General features: G+C 44.8%; 1 protein-coding gene across 5 annotated transcripts in view; it reads left to right on the forward strand.

The window, feature by feature from the left end:
• The first annotated feature begins 7,244 nt into the window (after nt 1-7,244).
• MPPE1 (metallophosphoesterase 1) overlaps nt 7,245-13,923 on the forward strand; it is a 55,404-nt gene continuing 48,725 nt past the window's right edge. For 3 of the 5 annotated variants that reach the window (XM_019433861.2, XM_053902374.1, XM_053902376.1), the window contains exon 1: nt 7,245-7,998. The gene's annotated coding sequence lies outside the window, so the exon portion shown is untranslated. Of the gene's footprint in view, nt 8,010-13,923 lie in introns of all 5 variants that reach the window. The other 2 variants (XM_019433862.2, XM_053902375.1) reach the window with 1 other exon arrangement.

Consider the following 13,923-nt stretch of genomic DNA (forward strand, 5'->3'; position numbering starts at 1 on the left):
CATTTGTTGAATGAATATGTCGTAGATGTTTGCCCAGTCATGGCACTGATAATCTAATTGGAAGAGGTCATATAAAACATTAATATACAAATTGAAAATCTTTAAAGGAAAGTGAAGCACACTGGACTTTAAAAATTAGTTTTTGATTTTTCCTAATTTAGAGAAAACTCTAACAACTTCCTTTTAGTAATTAAATGTATTAGGTAGCTTTTGAGGAGTCTCTAATATAACTTTCCTTTAGTAATCAAATGGATTAGGAACTTTTCGGGAAGAGTTTAGAAGTCCTCATCTCTGCATGAGTTGGATAACACACATGGAAAATACTTGTGGTCTGAGAACAGAGGTGTTTTCATATATGGAAGGGTTTTGTTCTTTTCCCATTTTCTTTGGGAAGGATGGTTATTCTTTTACGGAAGATGACAGAAACAGCAAAACAATGCTAAATTTCCTCCCAGGGAAGCACATTGGCCCCACAGAGGTCACTTCTCAGTTCTGAAGAGGGCGTTCCCTCTCCAAGCTGTCCACTGGGGACGGGAAGGGCTCAAATGATGTCTTTGGACTCACGATTGGCCCCGTGACAACTTTGGAGAGTAAAGTAATGCTGACAATAATAAGGCGCATTAACCAAGGGGCGCATTAATCGAGGGGCACAGATACTTTAAACAATATGAGGCTGACACTTGAGCCCACTAAGAGGCTAGGAGGGCCAGGCAGCTCGGTGGCGGCGGCGGCGGCGGCGGCTGGGGGGGGGGTGGGGGGGTGGGGGGGGCGGTCAGAGACAGGAGACCCAAGATGGCACAGAGTGAGTCCTTGCACACATGTGACAAGACCTGTGGGATGGACCCAGTGCACAGCCTATTCTCTGGGGCTGTAACTCCCAGGTGGGCACTGGTCTGCCCCCATGACATTTATACCCACACTAGAGTAATAGGGACAGCCCCGTGAGATTTTCATTCAGCTAAGTGTATTTCATGTGAAAAAAAATGTCCTTAGCCCAAGTCATGTCCCTTCTGCATTTTGGTGTCAAAAATGTCATTTCTGTAATAAAATGATCGTGATGGGAAATGGCAGGGCTTTCTTTTTGCTTTTCTTTTTCGCTTGGCCACATACATGATTGACAAATCTATGTAGGTCACAAAAACAAAATTTTTTTTGAGACGTTGCTGGTGTGTGGAATCTAGAAGTCTGGGAACCACGATAAAAGGCATGTCCCTGGGGCCCCTCTCCTGAGTCTTTCCTTAACCAAGAGGGAAAGAAGTGGGGGAGGGGGTGTTAGTCAACAAAGGGCAACTCTTCATTCTTGCCTGATTAAAAGCAGAAAAACAAGTCATTGGGGACACCTGGGTTCTCAGTTGGTTAAGTGTCGGACTCTCTTGATTTTGGGTCAGATCATGATCTCACAGTTTGTGAGACTGAGCCCCCACTCCCCTACCTTGGGCTCTACACTGTCAGTGCAGAGCCTGCTTGGGGTTCCCTCTATCCCTCTTTCTCTCTGCTCCTCCCCAGCTAGCGTACTCTCTCTCTCTCAAAATAAATAAATAATTTTAAAAAAAGAAAGAAAGAAAGAAAGAAGAACAAGTCATTGGTGAGAATCTCCAGAACTTCCAAGTCTCAATGAATTTCTCCAAGTACTAAATAGGAATCTCTCTTTCTCTCTCTCTCCCTCCCTTCTTCCCTCTCTTCTTTAAAAAAAAAAAAATTTTTTTTAATGTTTATTATTTTAGAGCACGTGAGAGAGACAGCAAGCAGGGGAAGGGCAGAGAGAGAGAGAGAGAGAGAGAGACATAGAATCGGAAGCAGAGCCTGAAGCAGGGCTCGAACTCACAGACCAAAAGATCATTACCTGAGCTTAAGTTGGCTACTTAACCGACTGAGCCACCCAGGCACCCCTTTCTCCCTCTCTGTCTTTGTCTCCGTCTCCATCTCTCTCAAAATGCCCTTTCAGGGGAAATTAAAAAAAAAAAAAAAAGCCCACTGGAAAACATGGTTGTTGTATGAATATTCCAAAATTGGATTAGTCAGAAAAAGAAATCATGTGGTTGTTAGGAGAAAGGAGCCTGGCCTTTTCTGTGACATGGGCGACTGCGTCTCCTTTACTTTACTAAACTGTGGTAGAGGGCTGTCATTTGTGTTGTTTGGTAGGGAGGCAGTATTATTCTCCAAAAAGAAAAGAAGATTGTGGTTTTTTTTTTTTTATCAATACTTAATGAACTAAAATTATAAAATTAAAAACAAAATGTTCTTCAACCTTTATGTTCAGTTGATAAATCGTGCTCATTTTTTCAACCACCTAATAATGTTGGGACGTCAAATACAACTTTTCATTATTATTTTTTTTAATGTTTATTTATTTTGAGAGGGAGCGTGCAGGCATGTGAGTGGGGGAGAGGCAGATAGAGGGAGAGAGAAAATCTCAAGCAGTTTCCACACTGTCTTCCCAGAGCCCGATGATGGGCTCAATCTCACTAACAGTGAGATTATGACCTGAGCCGAAATCAAGAGTGGGTCATTCAACCAAATGAGCCACCCATGTGCCCCTCCTTGTTCTATAATCAGCACTCAATCTGTGTGTAAATTTGACTGATTAAATTCCCCTAAACAACAGCATTTCCAAACTTGACTAAATTCTCTTAGATAGTTCAAACTATAGTTGAGTATGGTATCTAATTCTTTCAAATACTTCAACTGGGAGTTTTTATAATTCTCAGAGGCAAAATTGCCCTGTACCCTCAAGTATTAACTTGTCCATCTGATAAGTCAGACTTCAGAACCCAACATATCAGGATCCCTAACCCTATCACCCATCCTAACAGCAGCCAAAGCATACATAAAATAGTGCAATGATTGCAAAACTATATAAGCAACTTAAACAAGCCCCCATATAATAGGCTGGAGTTCCTTCCTCATCGCAGAGTTAAAAAGGTGCTTATCGGCCACGGAGTTGGATCCCACATCCCAGGCCCTGGGCCTGCAGTGCCATAGGGGAGAGAGCAGGTGTGGGGTCTCAGGACTGGAGCAGAGGCCCAGTGAGTCAGGCTGGCACCCTCATTCCCAAAGACCTCCTTACCACTTGGTAACTCACTCCTTTGCCTTTATGGATTTTCCCCCCGATAACAGTTTACCCCTGCATAGTCCCCACCTGCCTCTACCTGGTCCCCTATCCCCCTCAGAGGATCCCAGAGTCAGTCCTGCACCAGCAGATCAACTCTCCATGCCCTGATGCACACTGCATGCCGACAGTTGTCAAACAAAATACAAGCCTGGTATGTAATCAGGGGTTATCAGTACATATCATTTTCTGAACCTGTTATTAGAAATTTATATAGCTTTCCTGAAGCATGCCTCATACTGTTTGCCTCTTTTGAGGTTGTAATGGACTCAGGGGCCTTACAGAATGATTATTTTCTTTTTAATGCTCACACTGTCACAAGTGCAGCCCATGGGAGTCCCTTATTTAAATTAGCTCCTTTTTAGTCTTGAAATACCCTGTATCTTTGACAGCAAGCAATCTGTGTCAGGCTGGTTTTCATTTTCCTTCTCTACAACACAGAATCAGCTGCTATGATTGAAAGCAGCAGAGAGGCCCTGGGAACGTGACACTGATTTAGGCTGCTTTAGTAAATATCAGAAATTCATATGTATGTGTCTAATTTTACCTCCATCTTTATTTACTGAGTACTCCTTTAAAATTTTTTTATGTTTTTTAATTTTATTTTTGAGAGAGAGAGAGAGAGCACAAGTGGGGAAGGGGCAGAGAGAGAGAGGGAGACACCAAATCCAAAGCAGCCTCCAGGCTCTAAGCTGTTGGCACAGAGCCTGACGCGGGGCTCGAACCTGTGGACGACGAGACCATGACCTGAGCCAAAGTCGAATGCCCAACCAAGCCACCCAGGCGCCCCTGAGTACTCCTTAAAAAAAACTTTTTAAAAATTTATTCATTTTGAGAGAAAGAGAGAGAAGAAGCTTGAGTGGGGGAGGGGCACAGAGAGAGAGAGAGAGAGAGAGAGAGAGAGAGAGAGAGAGAGAGAGAATTTCAAGCAGACTCCATGATGTCAGCACAGAGCCAGACTCAGGACTCTTTACAGGACTTGAACTCTTGAACCGTAAGATCACGACCTGAGCTGAAACCAAGAGTAGGATACTCAGCTGAGCCACCTAGGCACCCAGGAAGCACTCTTTATTTAAAGCAATCTGATGTAAAATAAAATAAAATTTTCAGTGTTTCCCTCCCTTTTCTGAGCCACCAGCTTCTCTCATCTGACATACCCGTCTCCTCTCGCCAACTTCAGTGCATCATACTATACGTTAGTGTCCCCAACAACATGATTAAATCACATCACCTAACCTTTCTGTCACACAAATGTGCACCTATTTAGATCCTGGAACCCTCACTTGGGTCGCCCGCTCTTTTAAAGTCCTTATGTGTCTCATTGGCCATTGTTCTGGATTTGTCTGACAATCACCACACTCTATTAGGAGCCAGAGTTTATGGGGTTAGACATAGAAGACTGAAATGTAAAGATGCTTTCATATCTCTCATAACACCAAAATCAATAAGATGCCTTGTGACTATCAGGCATTAATACTTACAAACGGACTGTTAATATTACTTTACATACCAAACCACTGACTGCAGTTTTGGTACTGCGGTGTCTGTGCTTGTGGGTGGCAGAAAAAGAGAAAAGAGAGGGGACAGGCCTTTTTAATCACTTTTGGCTCAGTTCACTTACAAACATTAATTCAACAAGCATGTGAGTTCCCACTACGTGCCATGCCCTGTTCTAGGCTCCAGGATCCCCATCCTTGTTGGGATTACATTCTAGTGCCAGCAAATACACTGTTAGCTAAAGCATGTCTGCTTCCAAAACCTGATTTAAGCATGTTCTAATTCCCCAGGAGACTGTAGGAGCAGAAAGAGGTCCCCTTACTCCCGATATATAATCCCTCTAACTGAAGTGCTATAGCATGGAACGCTTTTAACAGAGAACAATGCCTTCCAACGAAAAGGCAGGAATCTGGGACAGATTACTTATTGAGTCACTGAATTGCTATGAATGATTTTCCATTGAAATATAAATGTTAACATTCCAGGCTTTGCTGGCTTCATAGAGAGATTAGAAAGTAGGAATGTACTAAGAATGTGCACACAGGAGGACTCCAAGATTAAGAGAAGGAAGGCAACAAGAGGAGGGGCAGAGGACGCCTGGAGCTGGTCTGTGTCCAAGCACATCTAGATGGCTTCTCAAGGGCACATAGGCCTGTGCTCAAGGACATTCTCAAGGACAATGGTGGCCTGCACTCTGTTCTTTGCCTACAGATTTTATTTGATTTTTAAAAACTTTTTACGAGGTACACATACATTCAGAAAAGTACATATACCCTAAACATAGAACTCACTGAATTTTCAGCAACTGAACATACCTATGCAAACAATCCCAATTAAAAAGCAAGATTTTATTTTGGGCACCTGGGTGGCTCAGTCAGTAAAGCCTCTGACTCGATTCTGGTTCAGGTCATGATCTCATGGTTCATGGGTTTGAGCCCTGCATTTGGCTCTGTGCTGACAGTGCGGAGTCTGCTTAGGATTCTCTCTCTCTCTCCCTTTCTGTCTGCTCCTCCCCTGCTTGGGTTCTGTCTCTCTCTCTCTCTCAAAATAAATAAATAAACACACACAAAAAAATAAAGGGGTGCCTGGATGGCTCAGTAGGTTAAGCGTCTGACTTCGGCTCGGGTCATGATCTCGTGGTTTGTGAGTCCCGGCGTCGGGCTCTGTGCTGACAGCTCAGAGCCTGGATCCTGCTTCTGATTCTGTATCTCTCTCTCTCTCTGCCCCTCCGCTGCTCATGCTCTGTCTCTCTCTGTCTCAAAATAAATAAAATGTTTAAAACATTAAAAAAAAAAACAAATAAAAAGCAAGGTTTTATTTTAATAATATGAACAATTTTGCATGTGACATGAAATCCAAAAGGTCAAAAGAGTATGTATGAAAGAAGTCTCCCTCCTACCCCATTTTCCAGTCACCCAGTTCTCCTTTCTAGAGAAAAAAACATTGTTAATAGTTTCTCACCCAGTGGGTTTTATTTAGTTTAGAAAGAATTTTTAATTCCAGGATAGTTAACAGACAGTGTTAGTTCCAGGTGTACAGGTGTGATTCAACAATTGTATACATTGCTCAGTGCCCATCAGAAATATGCTCTTAATCCCCTTTACTATTTCACCATCCCCACCCCCCTTTCTGGCAACCATCAGTTTGTCCTGTATAGTTAAGAGTCTGCTCTTTAACCAATGAGGGTTTTGTTTTTTAAGATTTTATTTAAATTTCTTTTTTAGCATTTATTTTTGAGAGACAGAGTGCAAGCGGGGGAGGGGCAGCAGACTCTGAAGCAGGCTCCAGGCTCTGAGCTGTGAGCACGGAGCCCACCGCCCTGGCCTGAACTTGGGAACCCAGAGATCATGACCCGAGCCAAAGTCGGAAGCTTAACCAACTGAGCGCCCCAGGCGCCCCAAGATTATTTTAAAGTAATCTGTACACCCAAGGTGGGGCTGGAACTCACAAGCCCAAGATGAAGAGTCATATGACCTGCGCAATGAGCCAGCCTGGCGCCCCTAATGAGTTTTAAGTCAGACTTTCTGACATCTGTAGGCTCTTTGCTGGGTGGGGGATGGGAGGGTGAAGTCCTCCCTTTATAGGAGCTAAATAAGACCCCTGAACCTGTCCCAGACTCGCCTGGCCTAGGCTGCCCAGAGACAACAGCCAAAAAGGGTCCAGGGCCGCGATTCAAGCAGCAGCCACGCCAAGGTCCGCCCCCACGCCCGCCTTGGCCCCCCGCCTTGGGTGACAGGTTGGGGGAAGGCGGGGCACAGACGCGGGGGAGGGGTGGGAAATCTGAGACTCGAGTCGTATGGGCCCCTGGCCATTAAAGAGGAAGCTTCCGGGCGGCCCAAGGGTGGGCAGAGGGCCATCGTCAGTCCTGGGAAAGGGGAAAGCAAGGAGGCCTAGAGGGCGGCCTTTCCCCGGGAGAGCGTGGAAGGAAGGCGGCGGCGGCCACGCCAAGGAGGAAGAGAGCAGGACAGGGTGGGGACAGCCCCTTCGGGGGCTTCTGGGGGCGGATCCCCGGGGTCTGGGGGTAACCCTTCTGGGTGTCCGGGGACTGTCCTCCCTCCGGGGTCCGGGGGCGGTGCTCTCCCGGGTGTCTGGGGACGGTCCTCTCGCTGGCGGGGCTGCAGCGTGGAGACCCGGAGGACCCGGCGGGGCGGCGGCCCCGCCCCGCGATGCTTTTACTTTGGGGATCTCCAGGAGAGCCTTTAAAAATAGCCTGGCTGACGTGTGAAGAGCGGCTCTTTATGGCAAGGGACGAGTGCCTGCTCTCGTGCAAGCTTGAGCGAGGATTGAGCGAGGAGGAGAAGGGGCCGAGGCCGCCCGCGGGGAGAAGCCTCAACGCCGCCGCCTGAAGTGGGGCAAAGGTCGCGCGTGGCACCCACCGCCTGCGGCGGCCCAGACGCTCTGGTTCCTGTGCCGGAAGCATTTTCACTCTCAACATAATAGGGAAAACCGAATTTTCCATAAAAGGATTTTGTTTTTCCCTTGAAGACGGTACACTTACCGGGTCATCTTTGGGCCTTCCCTTTCTTGATAAAGAAACTCAAAACAGTGGCGTCTTTCATATATTCTAGTTAGCTCGTGTCAAACGAGGCTGCTTAACTCATCAGCATTTCGGTTAGGTTTGAAGCTGATTATTAGATAACAGATAACTGATTTATGGACACCTGAGTTCAGTCCGGAGCTATGCCACCCGGGGGGTAATTGAGTTTCTGGCCTCAGGTTTATCACCTCTTTGGGAAGATGAAACTAGCTCCTTGGATGTAATCCATGACACCAATTTGCGTTACATTGTGAAATCTGTCGACGGCTTTTCTAAGACTTCAGAGGAGGAAGAGACCCATGCGAATAAAAGGATCTGGGAAACATTCCAAGAAGAGGCCCATCTTCAAGTTTAGGTGAGATTTCAGTAAGTAGTCACTGGGTTACACTGAGTTGAACCTCCTGGAACCTTTTGTTGCCTTTTATAACCGGAAAGCAGGCTGTTAAGGGAAGGCTTTGCCCACACAGGGCTATGCCCATCGCCCAGGTGAGCGCACTCGAAGTCCCTAGCACCTCGGAAGCTCCCCTTGTGGGAGGGCTCAGTGCTCGAGAAATCCCTACCCCCACCCCGAGGTAACCGTTGTCCCAACATTAACACCACGTGTCCATTTTGTTTCCTTTTGAACGTTCATGTATGCTCTCTGTGCCAGCTCTCAGGCTGCCGCCTCTCGGTTCCAGACCCACGCTCCCGTCGGCCTCGCGCTGCGGGCGAGGCTGCCTCAGCGCCATCCCTCTGTCCCCTGTCCCTTGATCCGCCAGACTCCCCTGGAAACCAGCTGCAGGGAACCTGCAGCTCGCAGGAGAGGGGAGGGACTTGCTTCTTCCTGCTGGCTTCCTGTTGGCTCCCTTTCCTGCCAACGTCACCCTAGCAACCAGCCCCCCCCCCCCCCCCCCCCCCCCCGTGCCAGCAGCGCTTTCCGGCAGCAGTAATCGAGTCTAGTTTGTAATTTTCGCATCGCAGCAGTTAGAGAACCCCTCTGAGCGCACCCCAAGACACCGGTCCCAGCACCAGACGGTTGGGGAGGGGGCTGCCTCCAAGCTTCTGGATTTCAGGTATTTCAGCTTTTTTCTTCTTGTGCCCAGTCCTAGGAGGTGGTAGCTACCTCCCTGATACCTGTTTTTGACTTTTAGTCATCTAGTTAATATCTTTATACCTAGTTAACTGTTCTTTATGTTCTTTATGATACTTCCTGTCTATTGGGTTAGCTGGTGTGGTTTCTCTCTCCTTACTGGTTGCTGACTATAGAACCTATTCTGGGTTAATTTGTGCCTGGCTTCTTTCATGCATCATGGGAGTTAGACTCAGCTGGCTTATTACATGCAGCGATAGTTCATGGATTGTCGCTGCTGCTTATCACTCCGTGGACACACCGCCTTTTATTTATCCAAATACTGTTGTCATATTTTCAGTTTGAGCTATGACATGATGCTGTTGTGAATATTGTTGTACGTGATTTTCAATGCCTAATGTGCGTGCATTTCTGTCTGTGTGTCCCAGCAGTGGAAACGCATGATAGGGCATGCATATGTTCAACTTCAGTAGATCATGTACACGGTTTTCTAGAATGGTTGCACGGGTTACACACCCATCAGCGGCAGTGCAATGAGAGTTGCCATGTTGCACATTGTAATGAGTTCTCCGTACCTCAAACTTAAAAATGTTAGCTATTCTGGGGCGCCTGAGTGGTTCAATTGGTTAAGCTTTCAGCTCAGGTTTGTGTTCGATCTCACCGTTTTGTGTTCGAGCCCCACGTAAGTCTCTGTGCTGACAGTGCAGAGTCTGCTTGGGATTCTCTATCTCTCTCCCTCTCTCTCTCTACCCCTCCCCTCCTCATATTGTCTCTTTCTCAAAATAAATAAACTTAAAATTTTTTTTTTAAATTTATCTCTTCTGGTATATGTGCAGTGGTATCCTAGTGTATGTCATCTGCATAACAAATTCCCCCCAAATTTGGTGGCTTAAGAAATTCATTATCTCAACAGATTTTGTGGATCACCATTTCTTTGGGAGAGACTTAGCAGGGCAGTTCTGCTCAGGGTCTTTTACTCAGAGTTTGGCTAGAGGCCCCAGTTGCTCTTGGTGTTGGCCTCCCTAAAGCTCCTTGGGCAGCCACCTAACATGGCAGCCCGTGGTCCTGTCTGAGTGATCCAAGAGAGGGGGCGAGGGGGAAGCCACACACTTCAATCTGCTTTATTCTCTCTGTTGGAAACCAGTGTTTACTCCTAGACTGCCCTCGAAGGAACTAGTCCCCATGTCTTGAAGGGAGAAGTAGCAAAGAATTTGTGGACTTTAAAACCCTCATGCACACCATGGTTTTCATTGACAGCTGGTTATTAACAGAATTGAGATTGCCCATTTGAGTATGCTCTTTGGTGAAGTGTCTGTTCAAACCTATTGCTAATTTTTTCTCTTTATCGTTTTTTATTTTATTTTTATTTTTATTTATTTATTTATTTATTTTTCTTTATCGTTTTTTAAAAATTGATTTGTCAGAGTTCTCTGTCTATTCTGGGCACAAGCTCTTTGTGAGAAGTAGGTGTTGCCAATATCTACTCAGTCATGGTAAATTTCTCCTTTATGCCTTTCAGCGTTTTCAAATTTCTTGCTGTTCGCACATGCGACTTTTATATTTTAAAATATCCTTAACAAGTAAAAGCTCTAGTGGCAGACCAACAGGGAAGCAGACGCAGAGTTAAAACATCAATGGATGTGAGGGAAGGAAGGCAGTAGGTGCTGGCAGGACAGCTTATTCACTGGAAATTAGTCACTGACCTGAACATTCCAAACTCTTGTTTCTTTGGAAACATATGAGGGCAGACATTTAAGAAGACTTAATTAATAAGTTTCTGTTTTCTGTCCCAGATTTTGGAGATGACTCCAAGGATAACATATTATGTTCCCTACCTTCCCAAAAAAGGGTTACCTCATCCCCAAGGATGCAAATGTTTTCAGTTCTACTGTTTGCTTGCTCACAAAAAAAATGCATAGCCCCGAGCTGAAAGTGTGAGCAGGAACACTGTATTTATTTGTAAGAAACTAGCGAAGCAGCAGAATTTCTATGTTGGCTGATCTCAACAATCTCTAATCAACATCCCCTTTCTCGAGGTTTCCTTCAGAATTGATTTATCTTCAATTTGTTATGGGAAAGCCTTCTCCATTATAAACTCTTCACCAATTAATACAAATATTTTCAGATATCCTAATTCTTGGTACTTTGTTGTCCTTTGGCACTTAATCTAAAACTCTGTCTTGAAAGAATTCTTAAGTTTTCAGAGCCCAAAATGATATGAATGGAACAATATTATTTGTGAGGTCAATGAGTGTTTTTAAACAGTTTAACCTGAGAAATAAAATTAAAAGCCTCCAGATTTTGTCTTCCCTACTTAGTGTCTCTTGGAATCCTGCTGAACGATCTCTTTCCTAACCCAACCCCTCACCTGGTTAGGATCTGCTGTTTGAAACATAATGTGAAGAGGAAACTTATTTTAACACTGTAGGGATCTGGGAAGTCTCATCACAGTAGAGGGCAGCTTGCGCCACCTGCTGGGGACATTAATAGTCCTTGTATCCTAGGCATGAGTCTAATTAGTTCACAACCTGACCACTTTTAGTATTTCTGACTGACGATTATTTGCCCTGAGACCCTTTGTCTTTATGTTTCAGAGAAAAGCAAAGAGACAAAATAAATTACCCTAGAGACAAAATAAATTTAAACCAAAATCTATAGCGTTATCCCAGCCAACATCTGCTCCTACCCCAAAGGATGTCCTAAGGAGTGGCTCAGATAATAGGCAGAGCTGAGAAATAGCTAATTTCTTTAGGGTGATCACAGTGGTGTGTGTGTGTGTGTGTGTGTGTGTGTGTGTGTGTGTGTGTGTGTGCGCGCGCGCATGCGCATCGTCCCACCAAACTGATGTTCTTCCCTCCCTCTCTTCCTTCCTTCCTTTCTTTTTTCATCTTTGTGTTTCTTCTATTTCTTTCCCTCTTTCCTTCCTTTGACCCACTCTCATTCATTCCCCCTCTTCCTCCTCCTTCTCCATATTCTTTCCCTTTTCATCTCCCTTCCTCTCTTTCTCTCTTTCTCTAATGAACAAAACAATTTTTTGAGAATCTGATATGCATCCAGAACAAAAACTGTGAGCGAAATAGCTCTAGGTATATTCTTTTGTTGGCTAACTTCCCAAGTTTCAGACTCCTGCAGAATTCTGTGCTGTGAGCTGAGGAAACACAAGGAGCCGAATACTCAGTGTTCATGTGGTTCTTGGGTGCTGGGCTCAGAGTACCCCGTCACTAGCCAGTCTGTTGGGGCCTCTGCTCCCTAAAGAGCCAGAAAGAGTGCAGTCAGAGACCTGGGCCTCGAGGTTCCAACTTGGCCCTCACACTTGTCAGTATCAGTTGTTTCTTTGAGCACTATCTAGCCTGCAGCAGTGTTGAGTCCCCGAACTCTCTACTGTCTGCTGGATTCCTGCCCCCTCACCCCGCCCTTTCCCCCACACCTGTACTCCTCTCTGTCCCCCACCCTTGTACTGGGAGCACCCCTACTCTATGATGGTCTGGACCACTGGTCTTCTCAGCTTGGTCTTCCCTGCTCCTACTCTTGAGCCTTAGCCAGACCCCACCCAACCACCCAAGGATAGCCTTCATTAGCTCTGTGCTCCTCAAGGAAGAGTTTAACAATGAACTGACTCTCCATGAATACCAGACCCACTGCTTTCTTTGCTTAGTTACAACTGGTTGCTATTCCAAACTCAATCTAGCTGATCCAACGGTGAGTACCTTAAATCCTTTTTTTCTTCCTGATGTGATGGCAGTTTCCATACTGATGACTCTAGTAGGTTTTACTTGCAGGAATTTAAGAAAATTACTTTATCTAATCTGAATTGGAAACCCAGTGAACTAATTTCATAATCTCTGGGTCTGTTTCTTTATCAGAATGGGTTAGAATGCATCATAGGAGGTGATGAGTCTTAGGGTCACAAGTAAGACTTACTGTACTTTGTGCTCTCAGAGCAGTCTAAAAGTTACATTACTTTTTCTTTTTACTGTTATTGAATATAGGGGGAGAGTGATTGTGTCTACTCTTGACAGGTGTTTGAGATAATTAATATTTGAACATATCTACATGAGCATAAAAAGTAGTCTCCTTTGTCTTATATTTCTTTTCTAAAGTTATGAAAATAATTTTAAAACTGTGTTGACTATTACGTCTTCAGAGAAAATTGGTCAGATTTCTTTGAAGGTCTGCACTTTATTCTGTCCTAGCTTTTGAAATGATACCTACTATCGTGTGAGCCAAAGCAGGCAGTTTTGATCCTTTCTTACGTGAAGGTATAGATGGCACCAGAGCTGAAGTCCATCACGGTTGATTTAAACAATTATAAATAATTACCAAAGCAAATGAAATAAGCTAAAGTTTTAAAAGTGTCACAACACAATCAAGTACTTTCTTATGGACTGGTGAGGGCAATAGTCAAACCATAAAGAATCTTGGAGGTTTTCAAATTATCTAGTGGAATTTCTTTGTTGACATATTCAATAATATACATTGAAGTGAAGGCTGGGTAGCATTTTAGTGAAAAATCAGAAGTCTCAGCCCTCACTCTGACTGGCTAGTGACCTTGGATAGGTTACTTAACCTTTCTACGTTTTAGTTTCCATGACTGTCAAAAAAAAAAAAGTGATAATAACAGGGTTCATCTCACGGGATTATGGGTCTCACTTAATTGTCTTAAACGAGTTATTAGTGTTTAGTATGGGGCAAGGTGTATAGTAAGTGCTCAATAAATGTCACTTAATGAAGCAAATTAGTTTCACATTCCTTTCGGTAATATGTTACTGTGGTAGTCAGCCTCCTGATATTCATGCCCTTGTAGAGTCCTCACCCATATTGTACCAGAGTTAGTCTGTGTGACCAATAGAACATGGCAGAAGTCAGTGTGTTACTTCTGTGATCGGGCTATAAAAGGCTATGGCTTTCACCATCTTGGGCTCGCCTCATTTGGGGGGAGACATTCAGGTTGCTGACAGTTTGGCTACTGGCAAGGAACTGGGGTATTTGGCCAATAGCCAGGGGGAACTGGACGCTGCCATCAAATATGTGAGTGAGCTTGGAAATGGATTCTCTAGCCCCCGATGATGGCAGCCCCAGCTGGTGGCTTAACGGCAACCTCATGAGAGACCCTTGCCCCAGATCCCCAGAGCCTAAAATCGTGGTGCATGTCACAGCTGATGATGTCTTAGATTTCAAGAAATATTCTCATTTGTCTAAATCACATCAAAG

Source organism: Panthera pardus, unplaced genomic scaffold, assembly GCF_024362965.1.
Source record: "Panthera pardus isolate Hobbes unplaced genomic scaffold, ASM2436296v1 HiC_scaffold_15, whole genome shotgun sequence".
NCBI lineage: Eukaryota > Metazoa > Chordata > Mammalia > Carnivora > Felidae > Panthera > Panthera pardus.